Source organism: Neofelis nebulosa, chromosome 1 (genome assembly GCF_028018385.1).
Source record: "Neofelis nebulosa isolate mNeoNeb1 chromosome 1, mNeoNeb1.pri, whole genome shotgun sequence".
NCBI lineage: Eukaryota > Metazoa > Chordata > Mammalia > Carnivora > Felidae > Neofelis > Neofelis nebulosa.
In genome coordinates, this window is record NC_080782.1 from 173,878,527 (window position 1) to 173,896,954 (window position 18,428).

Below are 18,428 nucleotides of genomic sequence, written 5' to 3' on the forward strand. Positions count from 1 at the left end.
TTAGGAGTGGATTTCGTTTCTAATTATATTCCCCGCACTTTGTCCAGCACCAGGGACATGGTTTTCACAACAAGAACAAGTAGGGAGACATGGAATCCTGTCTGTTGACCCAACAAAGGTGGCCCAGGCCCAGCCCTCTGCAGTTTCTCTGCCAGATTCCTAGCCACTGATTTTCCCTTGCGGGCTTTGAACTGCGGGCGGAACACACTCCATGAGCAGCAGAATATTGAGCCCGAAGCTATGGAGACAGAATGTCATAAGTGACCTGAGAGGGCCGGTGATGGTCCACACTCACCGATTCCGCCTCCAACCTGAGAGGCCAGGGAACATTCCAGTGTGGTGATAGGCCTCTGAATTGCGTCACCCCAGGATGGCATCACATCCCTTGTTCATTCCTTGTTTTGTGGCTTGCCCGGGGGTGTGGCTGTTCTCTCACCCTCGCCCTGGGCAATTAAAGAGGCCCTCCCACTGCACAGGACATAATTACCCGCTTCAGGATACTCCCCTCCCTTATTGCCAGGGATCCTTTCCCTGAGTCACACCCCAGAACTTGCACGAATTGGAGCTGCTTTAGCTTTAACCAGCATCTTCTATAGAGATACAGAAGCATCGGGGAAGGCGCTGCAGGCATATTCGCACCTTAATCAGTCCCCTTTTTGCAAACGTCCACCAAGACCTCACACTTTGAGATGGGGTTTCATTTTTTATTTTTTATTTTAGTAATATACACCATTTATTTTGTTATTTTTTTGAGAAAGAGAGAGAGAGAAAGGGGTCACAAGTGAGAGAGAGGAAGCAGGGCTCGAGCTCACCCAATGTGGGACTTGAACTCACCGTGAGGTGATGACCTGAGCGGAAGTCAGATAGTTAACGACTAAGCCACCCAGGCACCCTGAGACGGAGTTTTAGAAAGAGAAGATGAGGCCTGAAGAAAGACTGATTAAGGAAGAAGAAGCTATTTTAGAACTGGGCACGTAAGCAGAGCATACCAGCAGGGAGAAGCATCTCAGGAGATTTACATACAGCCCAGAAGCCAGCCTGCCGTACAAGTTAGTCCTGTAGGCGGTCAGACCGGTATCTCTACCCATCAGTCCCTCGACCTACATAACCACACCAGCAGTTGGGCAAACATGGCCAGGACTTGATAAATAACTGGCAGCTTCCCTAATTTTTTTTTTTTTTTGAAGCTTATTTATTTTTAAGAGAGCACAAGCAGGGGAGGGGCAGAGAGAGGGAGAGAGCGAGAATCCCAAGAGACTCCACACCGTTAGCACAGAGCACAATGCGGGGCTCGAACTCATGAACCGTGAGATCATGTCCTGAGCTGAAGCTGGACGCTTAACCGACTGAGCCACCCAGACGCCCACCCCTCCTAGTTTTGGACCCACTTCCGACTTAGCGCCGATCGGGGAAAACCAAGTGTGCGCCTCACTCCGTCACATAGGACACCCCAGTTCTAGTTGGCCTGCCTGCAGCTTCCCAAGGCCAGCAGCCTCCAATCAGGGCACGCCTAGAGACTTCCCTTTGAACTCTGTGAAGCTCTCCCATGCTCTGCCTGCTTCTGAGTCTCTGCCAAACCCCAGTGGTGGTGTCCAGTTCCCTTGCTCCAGCAAGCTCTGAATAAGCAGCCTCTGCTTGTCGCATTTGGTTGGTCTTCATTTATTTCCCCGGAGGTAAGACCACCTTCTTTTGTCTTGGAAGAGAGAAGGTGCTGTCCAGGCTGGGGGATGGGTGGGAGAGTGACAGGGCAATGTCCTCCCCTCTTGCCAAGGTGAGTCTGTGTGACATGTCCAGGAGGCCAGAGATGCTTTTTAGGATAGGCAGAGGCTTGTGAAAGATGTCATGCCTTGTGCCAGCATGAAGTAGGAAAGCCGTCATCCTTCCAGAATCCTTACATTGCCTTACCTGACAGGCCTGCCACCTCATCCCAGCCTGCCCTCCCCAAGGGGGAGAGGATCAGACAGGAGTCTGAGGTGGTTACCACGTGTTCTGGAAGCGCCTCCCCCACACAGACACTCCAGTTACCCAGGCATCAGACCTGGGGGTATTGTTGTGGAGCTTCATGGGAAGTGACCCTCTGGCCTGTCTCCTTTGGGAGGCAAGCAGGAGGTCATGTGGGCAGAGACATGGGCAGTGTGGCAAGAGACAGCATGGGCTGGAAACAGGAAACCATTCTGGAAGACCCCGACGGAATCAGCACGACTCTGCGTGGCAACCCCTTGGGGTTATGTGATGACAGCTGATAGGGGTGATCAGATACAAAACTCAGGCAGCCTCTTTTCTCCCAACCCAACCTCCGCCTCAGACAAAGACTGAGTCAGCTTCCCAACAGAAAACAGTGACTCAGACCCCAAGGGATAGAGTTTCGTGTACTTTCTCCAGCTCTTCCTTCATGAAATGGAATAACTTTCCATGAAAATATCCAGAGGAGATGTCCCTTGCCTTCATCCTTTATGCTAAAGCCTTCAGGGAAAGACTCCTGTTTCACTAAAAGTGATTCTCCCACCTTCTGAGAGAGTGTTAACTCAGCCGTGTGGGATACTACGGGGATTATAAACATATGAGACCAGACCCCCAAACGTCTGAACCTATCAGAGATTGGATTGGGCCAGACGTCCTTGCTAACTCCAGTATTGTTCATCTTTTGTGTGTTTTTGTTACTGTCCTCAAAAATCCCATAGGCCTTCCAGAATTGAGGCACCGGGTGAAAACAAAGATGAGGACAAAGCAACACCAGCAAGCATCTATGTGGCTGACACCACTGCGTAAAATGGTCATGTTCAGATTTCATCTTGTCTTCAAAATGCAGCCAAAAAATGGATTGAGGGCTGTCCCAGTTGACCGGTGACAGCAGTAACGTCTGCTTGGTCTGAGAACGTTCTCAAAATGACACCCGTGTGAATCCTCAGCCCGGCAAATGCACTGAAATCCACTGTGCAGACCTTTTGTGAGTTAGGAGAGAAATGCTTTCAAAAATCCCTCCTAGGAGACGTGTTGAGCATTATTATCAAACTCCCCATCTCTCTCATTCTGTGCCAAGCCCCACTTAGTACAAGCACAATGTTGGAACTATTATCCGCCCTGGGAGAGTTTCTCAGTCTTGCTCATTTGTAACTGTCAGTCTCCACACTGGGATTCTTTCACTTCCTGTTCCATCCTTGTGCTTATGCATCCTAATGCTTCCTATCTATCACCGAACCTTATTTTCACCAATACAGTTTGCGATGGAATTGAAACTCCATCAGGAAGAAGACAGAGGGGAGAGACCAAAAGAATACGTGTGACCCCTGGAGAATGGTAAGCATTTGGATCCTGGGATTCTCTCGCTCCAAAGGAGGAGCCTCCTCTGACCTGGATACCAGCACCTTTGGAGCACCTGCCGGTCTAATGATATTAAGATGCTCCGATAGAAACGAGTTACCAACTAATGGGCGGTTAGTGGAAAATGGCTTTTTTATTGTAATGAGGCAGTGTAGCTTTCTGTTAAGAAAAAAAAATGATTACTCCTAGGCTAGGTCATATTCGTTCTTCATTTAAGGCAGCGTGTCCTCATTTGGTCTGGAAATGTCAAAGGGAGCCTGAATGATTAATGGAAGAGCCTGGGAGAGACTCAGGCTCTGCGGGCGCTTTGCCGTGTACCACAGGGAAACCGTTAACCATTCCTGACCTCAGCTTTGCCACCTCGCTTGCTCTTAATCATTCTGTAAAAGAACACAGTGCAATTTCCAAGTGAATGAAGGTGACGTCTGGGGTTGGGACAGGACCAGCAGATACAAAGCAGTGGCCAGTTCTAGATCGACCCGAAAGAGACCTTAGTGTTAATCATCTATACTGTGCAAAAGCCATCCACGTCAGACTCTGCTACCAAAACGGTTTCTCAAGATCAATGTCTTGCAACCTCCAAAGAATTCTTTTTAGGGTTCCCATGGCAACAGGCATGTGTCCATCACATGGGGTTTTTCACATGTCTCTGCCAGAGTTGCTTCCTGAGACTCCGAGCCCCTCTGTCTCAGCCCTAGTCAGGAGCAGAGTACCATAGTCTCCTGAGTCTCCCTTCAGTATGACATGTTCCCCTGAGAGCACAGGACAATGCCCACCTTTCTGCTGCCTTCATACCCAGAGTGTAAAGCATGCAGAATATCGAGTCCTTCTGCTCAAGGATCAGTTTTGGGGGTGGCCTCCCCATTCCTCAGCGTTGCAATCCCAGTCTGCCGTTATTTGTAAGACGTTCTTGATGTTTGAGCCCTGCACTTCTCCCTGGACTTTGATATCACTATCACTACCAGCACGTAAGACTTCCTTAGCTGCAGACCATCCCTGTCCAGCCTTGGGTGTCAGTGCACTCGAGTTCCTAGCCTCCTGGTCCTGGTCTGCACAACATCACTGCCTCCTGCGCCTCCCTAGTGGCTTCTGGCCTCAGTATGACCAGGGGAGGAGGAGCCCCTGGGCCAGGCCAGCCATGAGGTTGCCTCAGAACCATTGTTGGCATCTGCAAGAGGCAGCCTCACAAAGCCAGGCAATCATGACGGCTGTCTCTCTAGTTCAGTGGGTCACAAAGTGTGGTCCTTGGATCAGCAGCATCTGAGAACAGGTTCAAAATGCACAGCTGTACTCAATCAAGCTCTGGGGCCGCCTGGGTGGCTCAGTCAGTGGAATGTCCAACTCTTGATTTCCACTCAGGTCATGATCTCACAGTTTGTGGGATCAAGCCCCAGGTAGGGCTCTGCACTGACAGTGGGAAGCCAGCTTGGGATTCTTTCTCTCCCTCTCTCTCTCTCTGTGCCACCCCCCCGCCCCCGCTTCTCACTCAAAATAAATAAACAAACACTAAAAAAAAAAAAAAAAAAAAAGAAGAAGGAGAAGAAGGAAACTCTCGGCATGGGGCCAGAAATGGGTGCTTTAACAAGCTCTGCAGGTGATTCTGAGGCACGCAGGTGATGTGTGCTGGGGAGAAGGGGGTGATGTTTCAAGGAAGGTTTATTGACACATTGTGCCCTTTACATGCCTGCTCATGATCCAGATGGTCACCGGGAGGGTTCACAGCCCTCAGCTGGCCCACTGGGCTGACAGGCCATGACCATAGCCTTGGATTTCTGTCCTGCATCAGGAAGTCATTGCAGATACTCGGATCACCAAAGACAAGAGGCCAACATTTCCTGAAACAAGAGCCACACGAAGACGAAGGGGGTACGGCACAGGCTGCATGGGGTCACCACCACTTCCAAGCACCCCCACCCTTCTGGAAGGCCAATGTGTTCTACTCCAGGAAACAGACCATGTTGTAGTGGCCCCAAAGGACCACCCAAGTCAGACTGTGGCTGAGCAAAATTGGCCTGGGAAATCCTGGTTTGGAGGTAAGTTCCCTGATTTTGAATTTTACGCAGCTAGTGATCACTGAAGAGGAACGCATTGCCTTGCCTTAAAAAAAAAAAAAAATAGAGCACTCCAAGAGATCTGGGAAGATGTAGGTTAAAATAAATTCCCATCTCAAGTTACTAATTAAGTATTTTACATTTGTTGGCTTATGTGTCACGCATTGTGCCGGGAGTTTCTTGGCTAATACTCAGAACAACTGTGTGCGAGAAATACATGTTGATAGATGTCAGGCGTGGAAAGAATTGTGTTAGTGGCTGAACAGTTGGGTTTGGGGCTCGGTTCTGCCACTAAGCAGAGACTCGGCGTGAAATAGGGGATATGTGGGGCTGGATTCCTGGGCTTTTCCTGGGAGATATGTGAGAAAATGCCCAACAGGTACTCATGAAATAAGTTTGGATTATAAGTGGTTCCTCTCATTTTACACGTAAGGAACGAAAAGTTGGGAGCGAGTGTCAATGCTAGCTGGACATTAGAATCCCCTGCAGGGCTTTTGAAAGACCCAGGCATCCCCAAGAACAGCAAGCATGGCAGGTAGATGGATTCAACGAGTGGGTTCAGGTTCAACTCGTGGGTTGAACGAGATGCCTCACGGCCGGCAGGTGGCTGGGCTGGGACTGGAGCCCAGCTGTGCCGACACTGTAACCCGAGCTCTGGCTGAAGAGCAGGTAATACCTCAGAGTCACAGGGCAGATGTGGCGTGAGGATGCTGGCTTCTACGGGGCTTCCCTGTGACCATACTTTCCTGTCACCCGGAGGGATGGCATTTTCCCAGCGGAGCCAGTTCGGAGTCTGTCTCAGGCGGTGTCGATCTCAGAGAAAGCAGCCCTTTGGGAAGAGAGCGGATGATAGTGCAGAGAAGGGGCCAAAAGGATCAAGGGAATTACTCGGCCACTAGGAAAACACTGGCTGCCTCCTGACATGCAGCCCTGTGAGCTTCCCGAAGCACATTCCTACTTATTTCCCGGCACTGGCACTTCCTAGGGTCTCTGGGCAAGTTACTCTCTGTCTCTCGCTTCCTTATCTGGAAAACTGGATGATAATTGCATCGATCGCAACATGTTTCTGCGATGCTCGGATGAGAGGATGTGGGTAAAGCACTGAGGACAGGGGCTGGCATGACGCCAGCAGGCATTAAATTCGGATTTCACAAAAACCTGAGGCTCAGCGTCTCACCTCAAGATAATAGCTGGTAGCACAGAGCTGGCATCCAACCCAGGTGTCGTAAGTCTGGATCTAAAGTTCCTCCCCTTCTCTGGCTGCCCCTGGCAGGTCCTGTCTTCATCAGGCTGCCTACCTATGCCCCTTTCTCTAGGTCTTTATTTTCTTTTAAGTGTTTTTATTTATTTTTGAGAGAGAGACAGAGAAAGGAGAAGGTGCAGAGAGAGTGGGGGACAGAGGACCCTAAGTGGGCTCTGCTCTGACAGAAGTGAGTCCAACACGGGGCTTGAACTCAGGAACCGTAAGATCATGACCTGAGCTGAGCTCCAACCCTTGACCGACTGAGCCACCCAGGTGCCCCTCTAGGTCCTTCTCCATCCAATTCCTCATTTCCTCCTTTTTGTTTACATATCTTAACTCTTTACTTATTTATTTTTGTTTTCACTTATTTTATTTTTCATTGTAAAAGTAAAATAATTTTCACTGGAAAGGTAAAATAGCAGTAGCAAAAAAGTGTGCGGTAAGAAAAACCCATCATTAATCCCACAAATCTGATACAACTCTTTGGTGCAGGGTTATGTCCCAAGCGTACGGTGCTTTCCCCTGTGGCTCTCATTCTTTAGGGTCACTGAGAACCATTAGGAAACCTTGGTTCAAGTTCAGGCTGCCGGACTCTCACCTCCAATGTCAGCAGAACTAGGACTGGAGACTCCAGTACAGCGCAGGCTCTGAGACATGTGTCTGTGGTGTCGTGCACATTCCTGTGCTATTTCATGGAGACACTTGGCTACACGTACCCCTTCCCGGTTGCTGTGCAGGCTTCGTACCACAATGCATGCCTTTCACGGGCTCTCTGGGGCCTTAAGATTCGCCTGTCACCGTACAGGTGGTATTTTCCTACCGACCCAGCTCAGACTCCTTCTCTCTGTTGCACTGATCTCAGATTAAGCATGTGGGATCTGGCGGAAGGAACAAAACATTCAGTCATTTACCTCTGGTGAGGCCTGGGCATTGAATCCGTCTAAGCCTTCCAGGCAGGTCTGGATGGGACAAAGCCAGTTGGGGGATCCAGACTGGAGAAGCATCCCCGGAATCTGAAAAGGCCCAATCCACTGGGTGAAGTCAAAGTCCTGAGCAGAAGCTCCGAAAGTGCAGAAATCCAGAAGCTGGTGGTCAGGGCAGCTAGAAGAAGGCCTAAACCAGCGGGGGAGGCATGTGCACAGGGCTCAGAATGTCAGGGGCCTTTCCCTGCACAAGCCTGAGAAAGGATGCCTCACCTGGTCCCTGCTCGGTTAACCACTTTGGCCTTGCCAACCGCCCACGAGATTTTGCCGAGTTCTAACACTAGGAAAACCTTTCGTGCCTACTGACCTGCTCAGGTTCATCCATCTGTCCCTTTCCTCTGTATTTAAAAGCCTCTCCCTTTTCCTTACCCCTAACTGTCTTGATTAATGAATAAGATTTGGCTGGACTCATGGGAATGCCAAATCTCTTCCACGGAAGAGGAAGAGCCACATGACCTGGTGGTACAGAGGCCTTATTCTCTATCTTCCCTCCACGATGTCATCAACCACAAGGGATTAACAAGGGCCTATGTGTGCACAGAGAGCCACTCGTGCTGAAAACCATTTATAATGCCTTGAGAATGAAGGACTCCCCCGTCCCTCAACCGGAAGCAAGATGGCCCCTCATCTTGTCACCACGGGGGTTGCCAAAGGCCTCTGGCTCTGTTTCCAGGAGACTCGGCCACACAGGTCCTGTGATTCGGACTCCCCCCGAAGGGTAAATGGGTGGGACTCAACAAAACCAAAATACTCATTTATTAACCAGCAATAAAAGCAGCCAAGTCTTCATTTTACCTGGTCGACAGAGAAGCATGACCTCAAACACACACACACATTGAGGTCAGAGTTGTACTGTAAATACAGAATTAAAGTAAAAGGAGCCAGATGGCGAGGCACCTGGCTGGCTCAGTGAGAAGAGCATGTGACCCTTGATCTCGGGCTGTGAGTTTGAGCCCCACGTTGGGTACAGAGTTTACGGAAAAAATAAAATAAAGGGAGCCAGATGGTGTAAGAAGTATTTTCACCAAGCTGTGTGTGGTCAGGTAGTCAGTTCCCTTTCTTGGCTCTCCAGACAGGGCCATTATTTTATCCTGTTGGTGGGCCCTTTTCTTCTTTGATCCCACAGTCTCTGCCCAACTGCTTCCTCTGTCTTTCTCTTCTCGGTGCAACGAGCCACCTCTAAATCCCCAGAGCTGTTATGTTATCGCCATCCTTTGGGGGGAGTTGGTGCTGGGGTTAGTTGCACTTCCTCATTATGGCTTGATTGTTTTATGAGCATTTCTGATAGCTTCTCCTCTTAGCCAGTTTCCCCTCACCTGGTACTGGGGCCTGCCCACACGCCCTCTTGTGCCACATAATCAAGGAAGAGAGATTTTGAAGCGGTTGGGGCTCAGCCGCCCAGCTTGGGAAACTGGTTTTGCAGGAAGCTTACTGTGTTGAGAAACAGGTGTCACAGAAAGGGCGAATGGCAGGAAGAAGCAGGAATGTATGTCACAGGCACTTTTTCGGGGCAAGGTCCAACTCCCTGTGTCCACAGGTGGGCAGATTCCAGCGAGATCAGTCTTCATCAGGACAAAGCCTCCGACACTAGATTTCTAGGAGCTGATGTCACTGGGGTGGAACTAAAGGACTGGCCCGTGACCCTTTGCTTACTTCCTGTGCCCTGGGCAAATGACAGCCAGCCACAGGGGACGAGGCCAGAGCCCACACCCTAGCTTCACTTCTCTTAGCCCGAAATCACAGTTCCTCAACCTCAGCACTGACATTTTGGGCTGGATCATTCTCTGCTGTGGGGCCTGTCCCATGCATTGTTTATGACACCCCAAAATGTCTCCAGACATTGATAAATACCCCTTGGGGTGGGAGGTGGAGGTATCAACCACCCCTGAATGAGAACCACGGGTGTTTTCAGAATCACAGCGCAGAGGTGGGGTGGGGTGAGCCGCTGACATGAATTGCCTCTGATTTCAGGTGGGTGCAGAGAGAGAATGAGACGGGAGTGAGGGCGGTGTTGGAAGAAGTGGGCGTCTCCTCAGAGGGCTTAGGTGCCTCCCTGCTGCTCCATCCCCAAAACCTGTTGATGCAGCAAATTTTTTAAATGTGCCCTATGCAGAAATCTTCCCATCTTACAGGCTGGCAGTTTCAGAGAAAGCTACACACATCTATTATGTTTACCCACCCAGACTCAAACTAATCAGAATTTCAAGAATATTAAAAAAAAAAAAAAAAAAAAACAGAATAAGACTTTACTGTTTTAAAGTCCCCAAGGCAAAGTTCTCAAAGCCAGAATTTGCCACCAGCATCTTAGGAAGTTTTATTATTATTGTTGTTGGCATTGCATAAACAACACTGAGGGTAATTGAAAGAAAAGAGGGGTGGCTGGGTGGCTGTTGGTTAAGTGTTCAACTCTTGGTTTCAGCTCCGGTCATGATCTCACGGTCCTGAGAATGAGCCCCAAGTCCGGCTCTGCACTGGCAGCAGGGAGCCTGCTTAGGATTCTCTCCCTCTCTCTCTCTGCGCTTCCCCTGCCCATGGGTGTGCATGCGCACATTCTCTCTAAATAAATAAACTTAAAAAAAAGAAAAGAAAATTCTACTCTTATGCCATCCCCCAAATTCCATGGCTTTCTTATTTTCATTTTCTTCTAATCCTTACACAAATACGTTTTTCTTAAATGGAGTGGAAAGTTGAGTAGATCCAACTTCAAATCCTCGACACATTTATGGGATATGCATAAATGTGCATATCCTCTCTTGGAGTCTGAGTGTATTTTGAAAGAAAATGTGAACAAATATACGTACATTTGCAACTGTTAATTCAGCTGTGGCATAATATTTAGTAAAAGGTATTTTACTAAAAAATAGGAAAAAGTAGGAAGACTGCTTCAGTCTTGATTACCCAGATTTGTCCACATCACCCTGCTTAACGATAGGACTTTAAACAAGAAGTGACCTTCTGGAATTACCCAGAGTTCTTCTTGTTTTTACAGATAAGTTAACTGTCACCCGGATATATTGACTGTTCTGCCAAGATAACATGAGGAGTAAATGACGAGGCTGGGAAGAGTCCCCGATTCCCTGACCGATGCTGCTGACTTTCTACCACATCCCCTCCCTTGCTACACACCCATAAAAGTTTGCTGAGAGGATGGGTCAGAATGAGTAATGATATTATAATGTCCAGTGATATTACACAGCTGATTTTCACAAACAGTTTTAATTCCGTTTCTCACAGTGCAAAGATTAGGGCTCTGGGTCTATGACACTTCGTAGAAATTGCCCAAGACCAGAAGTTAGAAGACACGGGTTTAATATGGTCTCTACCATTTATGAGCCCTAAAACCCTAACTGAACTGCTTTACTTCTCTGAGCCTTGGTTTCTTTTTTATTTTTTTTAAGTTTATTTATTTATTTTGAGAGAGAGAGAGAGAGAGAGAGAGCAGAAAAGGGCAGAGAGAGAGAGAGAGAGAGAGAGAATTCCAAGCAGGCTCCATGCTGTCAGCACAGAGCCCAGTTCAGGGCTGGATCCCATGAACCTAGGATCATGACCTGAGCCTACATCAAGAGTCAGATGCTCAACCAACTGAGCCACCCAGGCCCCCCTGAGCCTTGGTTTCTTACTTTGAAAAATGTCAGTGATAAGTCCTACCAAGTGTGAATCAAGGGTCTAAAAAACATTCTATCCTTTGAACCAATAATCCCCCACTGCAGGATTCTTATCATTTAAGAAAAATGCCAGTATGCAGAAATAGCATTATTGTACAGCAATGTACCACCACCACCCCTTTGTTGAACCTGCTATGTGGGAGTGCTATCGTGCTAGCTGACTTATCTCTAACCTTCGTGACAAATCAGAGAGATGGGTATTGTAGTGTTTATTAAACAAACAAGAAAATGGAAGGCCAGGGAGGGGAAATGATTTGCTCAAAATCACGGTTGGTGAACGGTTAAGAGTGGAAGTCAATGGGTGCCTGGGTGGCTCAGTCGGTTAAGTGTCAGCTTTGGCTCGTGGCTTGTGGGTTCGAACCCAGCATCAGGCTCTGTGATGACAGCTTGGAATGTGGAGCCTGCTTCAGATTCTGTGTCTCCTCCTCTCTCTGCCCCTCCCTCATTCATGCTCCGTCTCTCTCAAAAATAAACGTTAAAAAATTTTTTTTTAAAAGAGTGGAAGTCAAAGTCACACCTGCCCTTCCTGCTGCCCATTTTCTTTCTACCATGGCTTGTTATTCTCTCTAATGGTAAACAATATCCAATGATAGTGGTTGATTTAAACATTATAGAATGGGGGATGCCTGGTTGGCTCAGTCAATCGAGCGACCGACTTCGGCTCAGGTCATTATCTCACGGTTCATGGGTTTGAGCCCTGCATTGGGTTCTGTGCAGATCCCAATGGGCAGATCCTGTTTGGGATTCTCTCTGCCCCTCTCTCTCTGCCCCTCTCCAACTCCATGCTTTCTTTCTCTCTCTCCAAAATAAATAAATAAATAAATAAATAAATAAATAAATAAATAAACAAACTTAAAAAAAATACTTTTAGGGGTGCCTGAGTGGCTCAGTCTGTTAAGCATCTAACTTCAGCTCAGGTCATGATCTCATGGCTGTTCTGACAGCTCAGAGCCTGGAGCCTGCTTTGGATTCTGTGTCTCCCTCTCTCTCTGCCCCTCCCTGCTCACTCTCTGTCTCTCTCTGTCTCTCTCTCTCAAAAATAAATAATCATTAAAAAATACTTTTAAAAAGTATAGAATGGAATCTTTCCAGTCATTAAAATATGGGTTTTGGGGGGGGGCACCTGGGTGGCACAATCGGTTGAGCATCAAACTCTTTAATTTGGCTCAGGTCATGGGATCAAGCTCTGTGTCCCGCTCTGTGCTGAGCAGGAAACTGCTTGAGATTCTCTCTCTCCCTCTGCCCTTCTCCTTTGCTCATGTTCTCTCTCTCTCTCTCTCTCAAATAAAAAAAGGGTTTTAAGCTTTTTAATCATTTTTATTTAAATGCTTAATAGACTCTTCCGCCTGATAGAGTTAGGGAGGCGCTGGGGTAGGAGGAAAGGACCTCCGTGGCCAGCACCTGGATGGGGATGGGAGCATATGGGCTTGGGCCGAGGATGTGGCAGCACGGATGGAGGTCAGCCTCCTTTGTATGATAAGGCATTCACCAAGATGCCAGGTCAGTGGATCACAGAACAGAGTGAACATAAGGCCAACGAGGACTGAGTATAAACTTGTGAGAAGATGTGTTGTTAGGATTTAGATTTGGCTGTGCTAACAGAGAAACGTTTATTTAACTAGACGGAAGTATAATTTTCTTGCAGAGAAACCTAGGCAGGGTGTCTGGAACTGGATTCCCAGAACCAGGGACCCAGCTTCCTTCTATTCTGCCATCCTAGGCATAGCTTCCATCTTGCTGTCCAAGAAGACAATTCTAGTTCCCACATTCTAGTATATTCTAGTTACGACGGATGGGGAAAGAAAAGGAAACACTCTCTTTAGGGCCACACTCTGCAAGTTATGTGCGTCACTTTAAGACACGCCCCATTGGCGAGAAGGTGGTCACAGTGCTACACCAAATGCAAGGGAGTCTGGGAAATGTCGTCTTTAGAAGAACTGCCATAGCCAAACTGATAATCTCATGGGTATCGATTAGGGGAGAAGGGGATGTTGAAGGACAGCACAGAAGACAAACGAGAAGGGTTGTTATCCTGTTACCATCTGTAGAGACTGGGAAGGAAATATTAATCATGAAAACACAACAAAACATCCAAAATCCATTTTACAATGCTCGAACTTTCCTTCGAGTTCTCATTGTACCTGCTTCAATTTTCCCCCATCACAATACCCTTCAGAGACATCGAGTAAAGTCTTACCTTATTTCTCTGGGCTACTTAGAGTCACATATGTGTTGGACGGACCCCATTCTGAGACTGATCTGTACAGGATAAGTCATTTTTATTATATTCAGTTTAAGAGTCAGGACACAAGTTTGCATACAAAATGAAATTACAGTTTTGATTCTTAAATGCATAGGAAAAAAATTTGGAAGGAGGGGAAAATACCACTATGTGAGTGCTTTTTTGTTGTTGTTAGGATTTTAAATTTTTTCACTTTTGAAAAAATTATTTTGCAAATGTCTAAAATTTTTTCAATGAGCATCTGTGCATTTTACATTCAGAAAAAAATTTAATGTTTCTTTATAAACCACTGCCTTCTTCTCAGTTCTTACATAAAACCAATGAATATGGTATACATGAAGTTACTTTAAAACTATAAGGAAAGGGGCACCTGTGTGGCTCAGTTGGTGGGCGTGGGACTTCAGCTCAGGTCATGATCTCACATTTCATGAGTTCAAGCCCTATGTTGTTCTCTGTGCTGACAGCTCAGAGCCTAGAGCCCGCTTCGGATTCTGTGTCTCCCTCGCTCTCTGCCCGCCCCTCCCCCCGCCCCCACTCATGTGCGCTCTCTCTCTCTCTCTCTCTCTCTCTCTCTCTGTCTCAGAAATAAATACACATTAAAAAAATTAAAAAGGGGCACCTAGGTGGCTCAGTCAGTTGTGTCTGACTTCTGCTCGGCATGATCTTGTGGTTCTTGAGTTCAAGCTCCCCATCAGGCTCTGTGCTGACAGCTGGGAGCCTGGAACCTGTTTCAGATTCTGTCTCTCCCCCTCTCTTCCCCTTTCAGGCTCATTCTCTCTCTCTCTCTCTCTCTCTCTCTCTCTCTCTCTCTCTCTCTCTCTCCCTCTCCTCTCCCACTCCTGCCCTCCCTCTCTCTCTCTCTCTCAAAAAAAAAAATATTTAAAAAAATTTTAAACTATAAGGAAAATTAGAAAAGCAAAGTTCTTAGTATGTGTCATAACCGGTTATTTTCCAAGGAAATGACGTTACCAGCAAGACAGTAGATTTAGGTGTTACTGGTTCTTCTAATACCAAGGCAGAGCAATTGTGTTTTACAAGGTATTTTTTCTGTCTTAAAGTTTGTTAGTACACTGGCTCATATTTACTAAGCACTTACCATTTACCAGTCAGAAATTTTTCCCATATGAAGGAGGTTCTATCATTATCTCCTTTTTTCAGACCAAGAAACTGAGGCTTCTGGTGATGAGGTAACTAACCTGAGATAACACAGTTAGTGATCTAATGTATAATTTAAAAAAAATGTTTTTTAATGTTAATTTTGAGAGAGAGAGAGAGACAACAGGGGACAGGCAGAGAGAAAGGGAGACACAGAATCTGAAGCAGGCTCCAGGCTCCAGGCTCCGAGCTGTCAGCACAGAGCCCGACGTGGCCCTCGAACCCACGAACTGCAAGATCATGACCTGTGCTGAAGCCAGATGCCTAACTGACTGAGCCCCCCAGGCGCCCCTCTAATGTATAATTTTTAAGAAAAATTCTACTTCTCAAAATTAACCTGTCTAAACAGACTACCAGTGAAGAAATAGAGGAAGTCACCCCAGGTCCAGATTAGAAAGGGGAATTCTGTCTTCTGTCCACCTTTAAAGATCAGGTAGTCCCAGTGCTATTTTAACATAAGCCAGCACATAGAAAAAGAAGGAAAACTTCCAAGCTGATTGTATGAAACAAGTGTTCTATTGATCCCAGTCCTTGACAAAGATGGCACTCAGAAAAAAAACTATAGACCAATTTCACTTATGAATAACAGTGCAAAACTTTTAAGTAAAACATTAGCCAACAGAACCCTACAACACATTAATGGTAATGGATCGTGTGGTTGGATTTTGATGCCAGTTGTGTTATATTCCGCTATCGTGCCCACTAAATACAAACACTGAATTTTTTTCTAAAGTAGTTTCCATGCCCAACATGGAGCTTGAATGCATGACCCTGAGATCAAGGGTCACATGCTCTGTTGAGCCAGCCAGATGCTGGCTCAAAACCAGCCTATAGGCCTATAGGATCAAAACACACCCTATTTTTAAAACAGTGTTAAATACATACAGGAATGTGTATGACAAATTTTCACAACTGAACACACTTATGTAGTAGCACTCATGTTAAGAAACAGAACATTATTGGGGCAGCTGGTGGCTCAGTCAGCTAAGCGTCTGAGTTCGGCTCAGGTCATGACTGCTCAGTTCGTGAGTTTGAACCTGCATGGGGCTGGGCTCTCTGCTGCAGAGCCTGCTTTGGATCCTCTGTCTCCCTCTTTCTCTGCCCCTCCCCTATCTTGCATATGCTTGCCCTCTCTCTCTCTTTCTCAAAAATAAACGGGGGTGCCTGGGTGGCTCAGTCGTTTCAGCATCCGACTTCAGCCCAGGTCATGATCTCACGGTTCATGGGTTCAAGTCCTGTGTCAGGCTCTGAGCACAGAGTCTGGAGCCTGCTTCAGATTCTGTGTCTTCCTCTCTCTGCTCCTCCCCTGCTTGTTCGCTCTCTCTTCCTCTCTCTCTCTCTCTCTCTCTCAAAAATAAACATTAAAAAAAAAACTAAAGAGAAAAGAAAAGAAAAAAATTATTAATTTGACTTCACCAAAATGATGCAGTTTTGTATAGCACACACAAAGTTTTATCTGCAGAGATACTGCTAAGAGAACAAAAAGACAAAGGACACAGTGAGACAAAATAGTTCCAGATCAAGTATCAGACAGAGGAGTTACATGTACAGTATCTGAAGAGTTCTCTGAATAGTAAGAAAACAATGTAATTTTAAAACAGGCAAAAGGCTTGAACAGATACTCTGCCAAAAAGACATCATCATCAAGCCCATGAAAATATAGTTGGTATCATAACCATTAGGGAAATGCAAATTTAAAACCACAATGAGCTATTGTTACATACCTATTAAAATGGTTGAAAGAGGGGCGCCTCGGTGACTCAGTTGAGCATCCAACTCTTGATTTTTGGCTCAGGTCATGATCCCAGGTTGTGGGATTGAGCCCCATGTCCGGCTCCATGCTGAGCGTGGAGCCTGCTTAAGACAGACTCTCTCTCTCTCTCTCTCTGTCTGTCTGTCTCTCTCTCTCTCTCTCTCTCTCCCTCTCTCTCTCTCTCTCCCTCTCTCTCCCTCTCCCTCCCTCTGTCTCTTTCCCCGGCTCACATGCGTGCTTTCTAAAATAAATTAACATTAAAAAAATTTTTTTAAATACATAAAATGGCTGAAATGAAAATGATACTGTCAGCACCAATTGCTGGGGAGGATGGAAAGCAATTTTGCTGGTGGGAACGCAAAATAATACAGCCACTCTAGAAAATAATTTGCAGCTTCCTATACATTCCAACAAAGGGCGACTGGATGGCTGTGGGTTAAGCATTGACTCTTGATTTCGGCTCAGGTCACCATCCCAGGGTGGTGAGATCAAGCCCCTCAACATGTTTTGCACTGGACGTAGAGCCTGCTGAAGATTCTCTCTCTTCCTCTCCTTCTGCCCCTTCCTTCCTTGCGCACGCGCACGTGCATGCTTTCTCCCTCTCGGAAATAATTAATTAAAAAATAAAGTTAAACATACAACCAAGAAACCCCACTCCTCTGTATCTACTCTATATTCACACAAAAAACCCTGTACGTAAGTACTTATCCAGCTCTATTCATAATTGCCCCAAACTGGAAACTAGTCAAATGTCCTTCCAAGGCTGAATGGATAAACCAAATGTGACACATCCTGTAAAATGGGCTACTACTCAGCAATTGAAAGGAACAAGCGGATGCTACGGTCTCACTTTGGATGAATCTTAGAGGCATTATGCTGAGATAAGGCAGTCTCAAAAGCTTATGTACTATGCGATTCCATTTATAAAATATTCTTAAAAAGAAAAAAAAATGTTAGGGAGAACATATCAGTGGTTTCTAGGCGGGGGGAGAGCATGACTACAAACAGCACCACAGCATTTTTGGGTGTTGGCACCGTTCTGTATCTTGATTGTGATGGTGATTCCATGGATCTACACGTGTGTGGATCTGTACACTTCCCCCACCCCAAAAGTGAATCTCCAGTCTTTAAGAAGAAAACTACATTTTGCTTGGCAAAAAAGCATCCTAAGCAAATTCAAAAGATCAACGTCAAATGGGGCGCCTGGGTGGCTCAGTCGGTTAAGCGTCTGACTTTGGCTCAGGCCATGATCTCGCAGTTCGTGAGTTCAAGCCCCGCGTCGGGCTCTGTGCTGACAGCTCAGAGCCTGGAGCCTGCTTCGGATTCTGTGTCTCCTTCTCTCTCTGCCCCTCCCCTGCTCACACTCTGTCTCTCTCTCTCACTCTCAAAAATAAATAAACATTAAAAAATTAAAAAAGATAAACATCAAAGATGGGAAGAATATTCATATGACTCATATCACAAAGCACTACCCTCCTCAATGTATAAACAGCTCCTAAATGTCAATAGCAAGGCCAAAACACCTACTCTCTGAAAGATCAAATGATATGAGCGGACAATTCACATTAAAGGAAATACAAATGACTTTTAAAATATGAATAGACAGTCCCCTTACACATAAGCAAAATGCACATTAAAGCTACAGGGATATGCTGCCATTTGTCTATAAGATTGGCAAAAATATCAAAGTTCAACAGCATGGACTGCTGACCAAGCACTGTCATTCATTGCTGGGGTGAATGTATATTAACGTATATTAGAAGATTTGGCACTTTCTATCAAATATTTTCTCTGACTCAGGCATATTTGTGCTATGTGTGCAAAATGAGGTATATCCAAGGTTATTCCAGCACGGTTTTGTAATACTTAAAGAATGGAAACTAGCCAAATTCTATCACTAGGGAACAAGTTAAATCAATCATGGAATATCTCCATCCGTTGAACTACTCTGCAGCTATCAAAAAGAATGAGGGAACTTTCCGTGCCCTGATAATGGACGATTTCCAGTATACATT